At 36.7% G+C, this 14572-nt stretch overlaps 1 non-coding gene across 1 annotated transcript; it reads right to left on the bottom strand.

The window, feature by feature from the left end:
• Window positions 1-13758: 13758 nt before the first annotated feature.
• On the bottom strand, window positions 13759-13865 carry LOC123887775. Its single transcript, XR_006801773.1, has one exon. It is a non-coding gene; the product is annotated as a small nucleolar RNA R71 (small nucleolar RNA).
• Window positions 13866-14572: the final 707 nt, after the last annotated feature.

The raw sequence follows: 14572 nt of genomic DNA, 5'->3' as shown, positions 1-14572 counted from the left end.
ACTATCAATGAATTGCACAAAACAAAACTACATATGATTAAGCATCATAAGACAAATCGATTCGCACAACAATTAATATGAAATTGATAAAGAAAGAGATAAAACATAAAACGAATTTGACATTAAAATAGAACCTCAAGAATCCGTATAAAGTACCCTTCGTCAATGGATTGATCTAGAGTTTTAGTTCTCCATGACCGACAAGAATCAGCCACTTTTCTATTTTTTTTGCGTGAAGACTCAATATCTGAAACCCTAGATGTGTTTTTGCTTAAGTACTCATAGAAAATTGGGCTTAAAAAGCTACGGGCCGAAAAACATAAGTTTGACCCGAAATTACATTATTTTCATAAAGTCTGGAACATAAACGTAAATATTTGACTGCTTTGCGCTCCGAACTGGATTTCGACATCAACATGAAAGTTGTAGCTCTTTATCTTAGCTTTCCAACACATCTTCCCGCGCCTCAATCCGATATCCGTAGCTCAAGTTATGGTCTGCGCAATGAGAAGGTGTCAATATGTCATTAAATACGAAAATTGGTCAAATAAATTCATTAAGGCTCAATTGTGACCCAAAACTTAGAAACATAATAAAAACTCGATATTATTGTAGAAAGACTACTAATATGCTAAATTATAATACTAGAAAATATGTGCCAAAATGCACTGATCAAATTCCCCCACACTTATTCTTTTGCTCTCCTGAGCAAAACTCTAGAACAAAGCATGCTACAATCATCACAAGCAATCAACAAATTCTAGGATTCAAGCTTCCAACCGTGGACTGTATTTCAAAGATTGACATAACTCTTGTATATCAGCTGTCAACGATAACCCTGCGTGTGTGTATGTGTACTGCCTATTACTTTTCAACCAGAGTCATGACATGATCCTTCTCGAAAATACACAGTCAGGATACTAAGCTAGCTTTTCCTTTCTTACAATTCAGAGTATGGGTCCGGATTTCAGCTTGGGGGAAAACTGCACTTTTCATGTTCTCACAGGCGATTTGTTTTAGCGCAGGGACACCACTTAAGTTCATTTTAGTTATGCTTTAGGTGCTACTCTACCTTTTCACCTGACGGGATCTCGTTTGTTGCGAGTCCAACCTGTTACTCCGAGTAGAGCACCCTACACAGCATTTGTTCCTCCAGTTTTAGGCACAGGAACTCCACATATATCTTATTGTTCCTCCAATTTTAGGTACAGGAACTTATATTATTATCTTATAGAAAAGCCATGTAGTGTCCCATCATTTAATCTAGCCATGATCCTGCAATCAAGTAATCTAGCTTTTCCCCCAAACTTAGTCTTAGTCATACTTCTGCATCAAATTCAGTACTCAAATAACTTAGGCTAATGACTGTGTATTTTAAAGATTTATCAAGCCACTACTAAGTTTGCAAGTTTTCAGCAGTTGTGCATTAAGGTGCAAAGATTATCATATCCAACATGAAAACAAGAATTTCCAAAAAAATTCACCAATCCTACAACTATACTACTCTAGCCCTAGAACATGTGACTACTCATAACAATTGCAAGCATGCCAGAACTGTTTTTATTCTATTTTTGTTTTTTTTTATTAAATAACTAAATGTAAAATGTCCCCCCCACAATTAAATCAGACATTGTCCGCAATGTAACAATAAGCATAAAGTGATAAAAGGAAGGAACACACCCGAGGGATCAAGGTGGAATTGTAGTTGTAGCTTCCATGTCTGGTGGTTTTGGTGGAGGCCTTTCCGTACTACGAATGCACGAGACAAGAAAAAACAAATAGCAAGTGAACTTGGATATCAACAAAAAATCTGGTGGCTTAGGAGGAATAGCCAGCACATATGGTAAACCTGCACTAACAAAAACATGAATATCAGAAAATCCACATTTAGCTTGTGAGTCAGATAAATTGGGTGGAAGAGATGCACAAATGATGAAGGATGGCTGCTTGTTGTGCGGCTTAATCAGAGGTTCCACCAACAATCTTTTTGCTATAGACAATGGTTGCTTCCGACTAAAATCCACACTTTTTGTGTTAACTTCAAGAGTTATTGAATTTGTTGGGATTTCTGCACAACTGGTTGCCGGAATCAAAATGTCTTCACCTAAAATAGCTGCATTGATCTCATGACAAATATTACAAACACCACATTCACAAGCAAAAATTTCAAAAGATTTATCTACTTCAAGAGAAGTATATAATTCATCCAAATCAAAATTTTGTGGTGTAATATTCTCTTTCATGCATTCACTTGAGTTTGTGTTATTTATTTTATGTTCATCAACAGAAACAAGTATTGTTTCAATGGGCTCACCTGGAGTTTCATCAACACTTGTATCACATTGCATTACCTCTAAGAGTGCAGCAGGTTGTACATCATCATGCAACATCTTCTTCTCTTGAATTAGATGGGCATTGGAGACTATTTGCTCAACTTGGACTGCTAAACTTTGAAGAGAGGATTGCATCCATTCATCCATTTGCTTATTATGTTCAGCCATCTGCTTTATCAATTCTTCCAAACTAGGTTGTGGCTCAACCACCAATGAATCAATTTGCTGAAACTGTGGATGTGACCAAATAGGCTGCTCAGCAGGATATGAATTTTGTTCTTGATAGTATTGTCCTTGAAAATTACCTACAAATCGCGTCTCACCACAAAAAGCATCTAAAAATATAGGACAATCATCACTAATATGAAAACTCGAAGAACAAATATTACACATCAAAGTTGGAATATAATTTTGATAGCAAGATTGTTGTTTTCTTGCATCCAAGCATTTTATGATATAAGCCAACTGGTCCGATGAATCTCCCATTTTTTTATTGGTTTTTTTTTTGTCTAAATAAAATGAAGAGAAAAATAAAAAACGAGTCAAATAAAATCTAAAAAAATTAATAATAACACCTAAAATCTATAAAAATCAAACAAATCTAAATATAATTTTGGCTTAAATGCAGTTTTACCCCCCCTATTTTGAAAAATGCGGAATTTTACCCCCCCTATTTTAAAATGCGGAATTTTACCCCCCCTATTTTATAATTTGTTGGATTTTGCCCCCCCACCAAAATTTTGCACAAAATCTGCTTCTGAGCCTCAAGTTCAAAACTACGCACAGAACTCAATTTGGATCAATAATTCACCAAACTGGTACCGAAACGACCGCAATCGAGTTAGTTTTCCACAAAATCAAACTCCACTAAATTTGGAGTTACAGAGAGAGATTAATTACTGTTTTAGTGAAGGTCTGTTCAAATTAATTATCGTATGAAACTACTACTGGTATTCTCGTCATTCCTCTCACCCTGTAGCTCATTTTTTAATACTATTTACATGTATGGAAATCTAACGAAATTACCCTTGTTGGCATTTCAATTTCGTCGAATTTGGAGTTACGATGTGTTCGGTAGACGATGTTGAATTTGAAGATCACAAGTAGATTTCTGCAGAATTAGTAATTGGACAGACCTTCACTAAAACGGTAATTAATCTCTCTCTGTAACTCCAAATTTAGTGGGGTTTGATTCTGTGGAAAGCTAACTCGATTACGGTCATTTCGGTAGCCATTTCGTGAATTATGGATCCAAATTGAGTTGTATGCGAAGCTTTGAAGTTGTGACTCGAAAGCAGATTTTTTGCAGAATTTTGGGGACATACCTTCACTAAAACGGTAATTAATCTCTCTTTGTAACTCCAAATTCAGTGGGGTTTGATTATGTGGAAAGATAACTCGATTACGGTCATTTCGGTAGCCGTTTGGTGAATTATGGATCCAAATTTAGTTGTATGCGAAGCTTTGAAGTTGTGACTCGAAAGCAGATTTTTTGCAGAATTTTTGGGGACATACCATCACTAAAACGGTAATTAATCTCTCTTTGTAACTCCAAATTCAGTGGGGTTTGATTATGTGGAAAGATAACTCGATTACGGTCATTTCGGTATCCTTTTGGTAAATTATTGATCAAAATTGAGTTGTGTGCGAAGCTTTAAAGTTGTGACTCGAAAGCAGAATTTTAGGGGGGCCAAAATCCAACAAATTATAAAACAGGGGGGTAAAAGTCCGCGTTTTAAAACAGGGGGGGTAAAATTCCGATTTAATCAAAACAGGGGGGGCAAAACTGCATTTAAGCCTATAATTTTTTGGGATTTTTTTTAAATGTATGGAAAATTCAAAAAAAATAAAAAGTGGTCTAAACGAAGGAATTTCGCAATTTCAGCCTCAATTTTCGTATCAATGATACGAAAGTTTTGTTCCTTGATTTTTTTCGGATTTGTGGACCAAATTTCGGATCAATCTGAGATATCAACCGAAAATTAATTATTTTTCAGCTTCACTACGAAATTCAACGTCAGAACCTGAAACACAACAAAAACTCACAAAACAAAAAGTGTTAGTAAAGTTAGTTAGTTCTAAATTTTACTAATCCTAATCAGAGATCCCCGGCAACGGCGCCAATTTAATCGCTGTCGTTTCGCGATCAAAATAAGTTTTAATTAAGAAAAGTAGTAACAAGGTAGTTAACCTTGGTCGTCTCACAAGGACCTCTGATTTGATTATTAGCAAAATAAGAATGATGAATAACACAATTTAATGGGGGTTTAGGTTGGTTCGCAGAAGAATTGCAAGTAATGAGAAGGCAATCAATCCATTAGCTTCTGGTACTTCTTTTGGATTTCTATCACAGGTTTCAAAAGATCATTCGTTCTATAAATTTATTCTTGTTTGATAGAAACTAACCGAACAAGCGTCGAGTAACTTCTATTCGAATCCTATTGATTAAGCATCAAAAAGTTCAATTAACCATGGAAGAACAAGTGTCTATAACATAATTAATCTAAATCCGAATTTGATCAAACCTATAATTAAGCATCATAGACTTTATCAATTTCTACTCAACTAACCTAAACAAGCGATAAATCAGTTAAGCAAACTATCAATGAATTGCACAAAACGAAACTACATATGATTAAGCATCATAAGACAAATCGATTCGCACAAGAATTAATATGAAATTGATAAAGAAAGAGATAAAACATAAAACGAATTTGACATTAAAATAGAACCTCAAGAATCCGTATAAAGTACCCTTCGTCAATGGATTGATCTAGAGTTTTAGTTCTCCATGACCGACAAGAATCAGCCGCTTTTCTATTTTTTTTGCGTGAAGACTCAATATCTGAAACCCTAGCTGTGTTTTTGCTTAAGTACTCATAGAAAATTGGGCTTAAAAAGCTACGGGTCGAAAAACATAAGTTTGACCCGAAATTACATTATTTTCATAAAGTCTGGAACATAAACGTAAATATTTGACTGCTTTGCGCTCCGAACTGGATTTCGACATCAACATGAAAGTTGTAGCTATTTATCTTAGCTTTTCAACACATCTTCCTGCGCCTCAATCCGATATCCGTAGCTCAAGTTATGGTCTGTGCAATGAGAAGGTGTCAATATGTCATTAAATACGAAAATTGGTCAAATAAATTCATTAAGGCTCAATTGTGACCCAAAACTTAGAAACATAATAAAAACTCGATATTATTGTAGAAAGACTACTAATATGCTAAATTATAATACTAGAAAATATGTGCCAAAATGCACTGATCAGATTTCTTCGACACATTTTCACCTGTCACTAGAATAACGTCCATTCGAGTACTTATTTCAATAGCAGCTCTTTATAACTTAATTGTACACCAAATGGACGTTAAAACTGCTTTTTTAAATGGTGACTTAGAAGAAGAAATCTATATGGAACAACCCGAAGGGTTTGTTATACATGGGCAAGAAACTAAGGTCTGCAAGTTAGATAAATCTCTGTATGGTCTTAAACAAGCTCCGAAACAATGGCATGAAAAGTTTGATAACTTAATGATATTGAATGGGTTCAGACTCAATGAGAGTGACAAATGCATTTACTATAAATGTGATGGCAACATTTGCACTATAATATGTCTCTATGTAGATGACATGTTGATATTTGGCTCAAACCTTTCTGCCATAAATAATGTGAAATCAATGTTGAGTAACAACTTTGATATGAAAGACCTCGGAGAAGCTAGTGTGATTCTTGGAATAAAAATCACTAGGTCTGAGAAGGGGATATCCCTAGATCAATCACATTATGTGGAAAAGATCCTAAAGAAATACGGTTACTTTAACTGTAAACCTGTCTGCACACCTTATGATCCCAGTGTAAAACTGTTTAAGAACACTGGTGATAGCGTAAGACAAATAGAATATGCGAGCATCATTGGTAGTCTTAGGTATGCCACTGATTGTACTAGACCCGACATCGCCTATGTCGTGGGACTCTTGTGTAGGTTTACCAGCAGACCCAGTAATGAGCATTGACACGCTATTGAGAGAGTCATGAGATACCTGAAAAGGACCATGAATCTCGGATTACACTATCAGAGATTTCCAGCTGTACTTGAAGGGTACAGTGATGCTGATTGGAACACCTTGTCAGATGATTCCAAAGCTACTAGTGGCTTTATATTTAGTATAGCCGGTGGAGCTGTATCATGGAAGTCTAAGAAACAGACCATTTTGGCACAGTCCACTATGGAATCTGAAATGATAGCACTAGCTACTGCTAGTGAAGAAGCAAGCTGGTTGAGATGCTTGTTATTTGAGATTCCCTTATGGGAAAAACCTATGCCTGCTGTCTTGATCCATTGTGATAGTACTGCAGCTATCGCTAAAATTGAGAATCGTTTTTATAACGGTAAAAGACGTCAAATTAGAAGAAAGCACATCATAGTGAGAGAGCTCATCACTACAGGTGCTGTGAGAGTGGATCATGTACGCACTAATGATAACCTAGCAGATCCTTTGACGAAAGGACTGGCTAGAGAGAAAGTCCAAAATACATCTGTCAAGATGGGACTAATGTCTATGAAGTGAATTACTTATGATGGTAACCCAACCTAAAAGACTGGAGATCCCAAGAATTAGGTTCCAATGGGTAAACAACAAGTTGTGAGTAATATGAGATGAACATGCAAATTAAGAGGCATGAATCCTGAAATGAGAAAGGTTGAGTTAGCAAAACTCTTAATGAAATCTATACTCTATAGGAGTGGAGTACATCAGGAGTACTCTTGATAGAATCACCTATATGAATGTGGAACTGAGGCCGGTTCCTCTGGAGTTTCGGGGCGAATTCCTAGAGCATTCATGAAACTGGGATAGACGTGCAGGGCCATTAATGCACGGGCCTTAGAAAACACCTTAAGAAAGGTTGTGTGCTGGTTTGAGGAAAATCTGAGATAGAGTTCCAAGACTAAATGTCACTCTTGCTTAATCAGGCTCTTACTGGCTACATGAAGGTTCCAAGACTTAGCTCACCTTCGCTTATGCATAATCTTACTGAAACGTTTAACGTTATGACTGAAACAACTTTTTTAAATTCAAGTGGGGGATTGTTGGAACATGATGAAGAATTTGGAGGGAACTTGGTATTGAAATAAACACAAGTTCAAGAACCATGTGTAGTGTGAATTGAAAAAAGGCTCTTTGAGTCCCACATTGGAAAAATCACACTACTTGGTAGTGTTTATATACCACAAGTTGGCAACCAAGGGTGTGCCCTTGGGGTACCCACTTTTGTAAGAAAGGGAGACCACACACAATGTCGAATATCACACGCGCGCGCCGCCGCCGTCCGTCCGGCCGGCCCGGCTCGGCTCGGGCCGGGCTTGGGCTTGGGTGATATATTAATTTTTTAATACTAAGAAAAAAAGAAAATTTTTTGAATTCAAATTTCTTTTTGTGTGTCCCTTAATTCGCGCACATGTTAAATGTGCTTGTTAAACGGTCAAAAATACGTGTCCCTTAAAATCCCTGATTTTTTGCCACGTTTTTTCCTTTGACTGAGCAGCTTCAGCTCCTGAAAATTCTCTGATTCCAGCTCCCTACTTGCCTATAAATACCACTTCATTTCTTCAGTTTTTACTCACTTCTTTTTCTCTGCATTCTGAGAAAACTGCTTCTTTCCTTCTCTCATTTTTTTTCTCTTCGAAATTATTTTTGTTGTTTCAAAATTTGAACGGTTGTTGCCGTAGAATTGATATTCGTATATCAATTAGAGTGGTTCAAAATTTCGACCATATTTGGTGTTATGCTGGCCGATACTACAGTGCAGTAGTTTATCGGTATTTATTAAAAACGGCTGTTTTATCCTAGGGACTTCGCGGTTGATATACTACAGTGCACTTCTTCGAGTAGTTCCGCGAAACGTCTTAAAGAAAGCGACCTAGTACGCGACTCAGCCAATAATAGTTTCGTTGCCATTTTTGAAAAATTCATTTTCTGTTTTTTTAAACTCAGTAAACCGTTTTACAACAGTCGTGTTTGTCTAACGATTTTGGTGGTGTTTGTTTTGTGAAATCATTCATGTTGTTCGTTTAGGAACTATGAGTGATGTGAATTGGATTAGATTATCCATTCTTTTTGTGAGTAGTTGTGTGAGTATTATACTTCTATGTTTATAATAGTTGTATATGCTTAGAGTTTAACCTTTGTGCCGTTTAAACTTGGTTGATTGATGCTTATTTGCTAATTGTTGATGATCCGGCATGATATAAAACTGCATGTGATGATCCGGCATGATATAAAACTGCATGTGATGATCCGGCATGATATAAAACTGCATGTGACGATCCGGCATGATATAAAACTGCATGTGGTAATGATTTGAAATAATTTTAAAAGAAAAACTAATATTATTTCTTGATGATGAAGATTTTGGTGAAAATATAAAATTATTTTCTTTTAAGTGAAAACTAAAATTTTTCATGAAAGTGAGAAGAGTAGGATGTTAGTGAATCCTAGTGTGTGTTGTTATATGTTTGTTTATAACATGTGCTAGATGATTACTAGGAACTCGAATTGTCATGCGTTTTATGAGTAAAAATATAAAGATCTCATAATTTTATGTTGTGTTTGTTGATGCATGATTTTAATTGTACTTTCAAGTCTATAATGATGTTATATGCTTGAAGTTTTGAATTTTGTGGATCGGTGAGTCGAGAAAACGATATTTTAGTGAGCGTAAGTTCAAAACCGTAGCAGAGCACCCAGATTTTTGGATGTGCTCGCTAGGCGAAGAATGAACCTCGCTGAGTCTTGCTAAGTCTTGCTAAATCCTGTGAATGTTTTTGACTTGTCTCGCCGGGAGCTCGCTAGCTTTTGCTAAGCGAGGCAGCCAGACAAGAATTTTATTTTGTTGATGTTGTATCCTAAGTTAATTGGATGTGAAATTCTTGCCTTCTTGTGTTTGTTAGGACTAGAATAAATGTGAATATGAATTATTGCTATGCAATATTCATTTTCTTGTGTTGTTTTGATTTCCTAACTTTGAGAGATGAAGGAAGTATAAGTTACTTGGATGCTTGCATGATTTTGTGTAAGTGTTTAGGTATCGTGGGTTAGGTTTTGCCCCTGTATGCGACATGCGTGTAAACGATGTCGATACTAGTTTCTTCTTTTGGGGAGAATATGTTTAGAGACGATAGAACCGTTAGGTGTGAGCACCAAAAGTTCTAGTGGAAGAGTGTAGGTGGGTTTGAGATAAGTGGGGGAGAAGGTTATATCCCTCCGAGATGTTTCGAACGTGAGAAGATTGGATGAGTAGAGATGTTCTTGAAGCGGAATATTCAGGAGTTGGTGACGTTGTTCGAAGTGGAATGAATGGGAGCAACGAGTTGTGAGAAACTACTAGAAGGGAAGTTGTCAGACTAAGTGTTTCGCCGTAGGGAGTTAGTGAGATTGGTTAAGTGAGATGAAGAGTAACCGGAACGGTTGGAGATCGTGTGTTGCACTAAAAGTATGGAGGCGTGTTTTGTGGACCAAAGATGAAGTATCTGTTTGATCGAAAGGAGTCGAATATGAAGAAGAGGGAGTGATTAGGATTCTTGAGAGGTGATGATTTTGATGTAAGTTGTCATCCAAGTGGATCAGATGTTGTAGCGGATGCTTGAGTAAGAAGTTTTACGTGAGTCGTGCATATGGTAGTAGGTTGAATTTGTTGAACAATATGGAGTTCTAAGTTTAGTCTGTGAAGTGATTTCTGGAAGAAGTTTGAGAAGCTAGAGATATAGATGTGAAGACCAGTGAACCGTTGATATTAATTAATCGAGGAAATTAAAGGAAGTAGGTTTTAAAGTAGATGAGAATGGAATTGAGAAATATCATAATAGGATTGGTATGCTTGTTGAATCGTTGGAAGTAAGAGTTGTATGAGTAGTCGAGTTAATTCGAAGATGGAAGTAGGATAACGATTCGAAGGATTTTGTGAGAGGCTTGTCGAAGAAAGAGTAATTGGATTTGGATAATGACCGGACAATTAGTGTCACATGTTGAACGAGAACGTAGAGTCTTGGAGGTTGAGATGAAGCTAAGTGAGTAGTAACGTCTTAGAATGATTTGAAATAAGAAAGTTAGCCATTGGAGAACGTGTAGAGAATAAGTAATATGAGGTCATGTTGAAAGTGACTTGTGCTAGGTGAGAGTTGCGAAAAGGATTACCGCACATGTGAGTAGATGTTGTGTTTGAGCACATATAGTAAGGAGTTGAAGGCGATGCCCAAAGTAAGTATCGGAGAGCATTTTGTAGTGCCCAAAAGATAAGAGTGAGTAAGTATTTGCTAAGGAATTTGGATTCATGGAATGGAAGAGTCGGTAGAGACTAGTTTTGTTAGATGCATCGTGGATGTTGATGTAGTATGGTCACAATCGGTGACAATGAAGTAAAAGATTTTAAATTGTTTCATCATGGATGATGGGATGGTAGTGATTTGGTGAATAAACTTAAGATGTATTTTGGACGAGAATTTTTGGAAATTTTCTAGAAATGTCATGTTGGGAGTAGACAAGGAGTCGCTAGTAAGAATACTAAGACAAAGAGTTGATATTGGAAGACCTTGTACCTTATATTAGAATTTAATGGATAGAGTTAGATCGTATGGCGAACATTTGGAGCTTGTGGATTAAATTCAAGAGTTTGATTTTGGTATCGAATGTACTAAGGAGAAGTTTAAAGATAGCTATCCATAGAGAGATGATGATTAGTAGAGGTTAGAATTGAAAAGAACTGATGGGTGAATAAGTAGAGGAGAAGAGTATGCTTGTTGCAATGCAAGATGATGGGGAACATGGATAGATGGATTGTGGGCGAATTGAAGATGTCGTTTGAAACTAATGATATAGAAGTTATGATGGTTTGGTGAACCAATTTTAGGCAGTGGTTGATACACCTAAAAATATGCTATTTATTTAGTTAATTTACTATTATATTCTATATGTTTTTATTTCGATTCCGAAGTTTTATTATATAAATAGTTACTTATTTCTCATATTTTAAATAAACAGATAAAAAGTGTACGAGTTGAAGAAAGGAGCGAAAACGGACCGAAAAGGAGCAAAAATGAACAAAAGGCCACACATGTGCAGCCAATTGGGCCACACATGTGCAGCCCACAAGATGCTCGCCAGCCAAGCCAAAGTGGCGACCGCCAACAAGGCCCTAATGGCGCCCGCCAGCTGCATCCAAGTGGCCCTCGCCACTTCCTTCAAATCATGGCCATCCGGTTAATCAAACGGACACGCGCTAATTCAACACAAGTCCCACATCGGCCAGAATTCGTTCCCCTTCCCTTGTATTTTAGTATAAATAGGCTAGTTCTCTTCACTCAAAAACATAACACTTGACTTGGAGAATTGAGAACTAGGCTTAGTACCACAAGGTTTTCTTCTCTAAAGTTGAGAGTTTAGTATTATTTTATTCTCCGTTGAGAATAAAATAAGTTTTTTTTATTTTCCTACCGTTACGCTGTCGGATTCTGTACTCGAGATTTCTTTTTAATTCAGGTTCTTATTTTATTTTATGGTCTTATTTATTTCTTGTCTTTATTTTATTGTTTTTATTTTATGCTTTTAATTTCTGCTTTTATTTTTATTATGTCTTTTTATTTATTTGCTTATTTTATTTTTATGTCTTTAGTTTTAGTTATGTCTAGCTAAATTAGCGTTGCTAGGATGTGTAGTTAGTAGCTAATAGGGGTTCGGTAGTTAATTCGTGCTTAATAGTTTTCAACCACCAGTTTTAAACAAAAACGTTTTCAAATAATTCGTCACGAGAGTGAGGATTGTTTTAAAGGCAATAAACCAACATTGACGAGAGTTGAGGTTTAGGGTCGGATAGTTAAAACTGACCGTTAGTTCTAAAGTCCGCGAGAGCTATTTAGGATTAATGAGTTTTATATTGGTTTTCAAAGGTACTTAAATAGGTAAGTGAGTGTGTGAGAGCTGAGCATTTATTTTATCTAAGTATAACGCTAGTCAAGATTTGCGAGAGCTGAGATTAGTGTTTTTAAATCAAATATAATTCTTGAAAACTGACAACGGTTTTATTTTCTTAAGCAGTTTTTAATTAAGCGTTGATTATAATTCGTCACGAGAGTGAGAATTAATTAAAGTAAAAATCAATAGAGCGAGAGCGTGAGATTTCTACTAGATAGTAAAAACTGAACATTAAATCTAATTCGCAACGAGAGTTGGGATTAGAGTTAATTAAATTATATTGTTTTTCAAAGAGTATTTTATTAGCGGGTGTGAGGACGAGAGTTAAGCACCACCTTTATAATTTATAATACTATCTGAATTGTATTTTTAAAACAATATAGTTTCGAAAATTTAATTGTTTACACCACTAAAATCTAGAAGTAATGCAACTACTTTGTAAAGTATTTTATTAATTTCATGATGAGAGTTGTGAGAGCTGGAAGTGAGAACGGCTTTCGCCTGGAGCATCGATTTTATTAAAATACGACAATTAGATGTGGTAGTAATTTTGTCTAGCGCGAACTAAGTATTGAACCCTCTGAAGCAACTAATAGCACGTCCTAGCAATATTTTATTTGCATATTAAAAATCTAAAAAATATTTATTTCTCTTATTTTAGTTATTCATTTAATCATAACCCTTTAAATCATTAGCCTTAGATTTACAAAGCAACACTAGAATACGGTAGGTCGGTTATTGGTCCTTTGGGTTCGATATCTTTTAAAACTACACGACACGACTGTATACTTGCGGTCATTGTCGCGTTCGATCAAGTTTTTGGCGCCGTTGCCGGGGACCAATTTAGTCGATATCGTAACTCCAGTGTTACACCGTAGAGACTAAGGCAATTTTATTTTTATTTTTATTTTTATTTTACCCCGATTAGTTCGTTTGTTGCATGCCAAGCACTCGCTCTAGAGGCGAAAGATTGGTGCAACTAGTTAGCGAACCCGAACGTCTTTTAAGACGTAGAAATTTAGAAAATCAATTAGAGATTCCTCTTCCTGATATAGTTAACGAACCAGATATGGCTGAAGGACCGCAAAACCGTCCACTTAAGTCATACGCTATTCCTTCGTAAGTTGAACCTCACAATAGCATCGCTGCCCCCGCTATTGAGGCAAATAACTTTGAGCTCAAACCTTCGTTGTTGTCGGCCGTACAACAAAACCAATTCTCCGGAAACCCCACGGACGACCCCAATTTACATTTGTCCATATTCTTGCAATACGCGGATACCGTGAAGGCAAATGGTGTCAGTCCCGAAGCTATAAGACTTCGTTTATTCCCTTTCTCGTTAAGAGATAAAGCTAGAGCCTGGCTCCAGTCTCTACCATCCAACTCAGTCGCAACATGGGACGAGTTGAAGAAAGTCTTTTTAGCAAGATATTTCCCGCCTAGCAAAACTGCTATGCTAAGAGCCCAAATCAATGGATTTAGACAAAGAGACAACGAATCTCTCTTCGAAGCATGGGAAAGATATAAAGAAATGATTAGGATATGTCCTCATCATGGGCTCGAAAATTGGCTAATTATCCACACCTTTTACAATGGTCTCTTGTATAATACAAGAATGACAATAGACGCCGCAGCTGGTGGCGCACTTATGGATAAACCATACAACCAAGCCTATCAGCTTATCGAGAGCATGGCTCATAACCATTATCAGTGGGGAAACGAGAGAACATCCGTAGAGAAGCCCCAAACGAAAGGCGGTATGTACGAAGTAAACGAGCTTGACCTTGTTAAAGCCAAACTTGAAGCTCTAACTCAAAAGATGGAGAGTATGACCACAACACCTGCAGCCACCATGGCTGCAACAATTTCAAATTGCGAACTATGTGGAATTCAAGGGCACAAAATCGCTGAATGTCAACTCTTAACGGAAGTTCCCCCAGACCAAGTAAACTACACTCAAGGAAACCCTTACAATCAAGGTCCGAGGAACCATCCATACCTTTCGTACAAAAGTAACAATGCTCTATATGCACCTGGCCAAGCACCTACTCCTTCACCACCAGGATTCCAAAAACTTGCTTTCAATGCTCCTAGGAAGTCTAATCTTGAACTATTAGTAGAAAACTTCATAGCTACCCAGACTCAAACCAACCTTCAAACTAGTGAGCAAATTAAACAAATAACAAGCAAGCTAGATGTCTTGACCACTCACACTAGGATGCTAGAAACTCAAATAGCACAAGTAGCACAAAAACAAGCATCAACTG

This window comes from Trifolium pratense, linkage group LG5 (assembly GCF_020283565.1).
Source record: "Trifolium pratense cultivar HEN17-A07 linkage group LG5, ARS_RC_1.1, whole genome shotgun sequence".
NCBI lineage: Eukaryota > Viridiplantae > Streptophyta > Magnoliopsida > Fabales > Fabaceae > Trifolium > Trifolium pratense.
The sequence above is the reverse complement of the archived record's forward strand: the minus strand, read 5'-3'. Positions and strand labels throughout refer to the sequence as shown.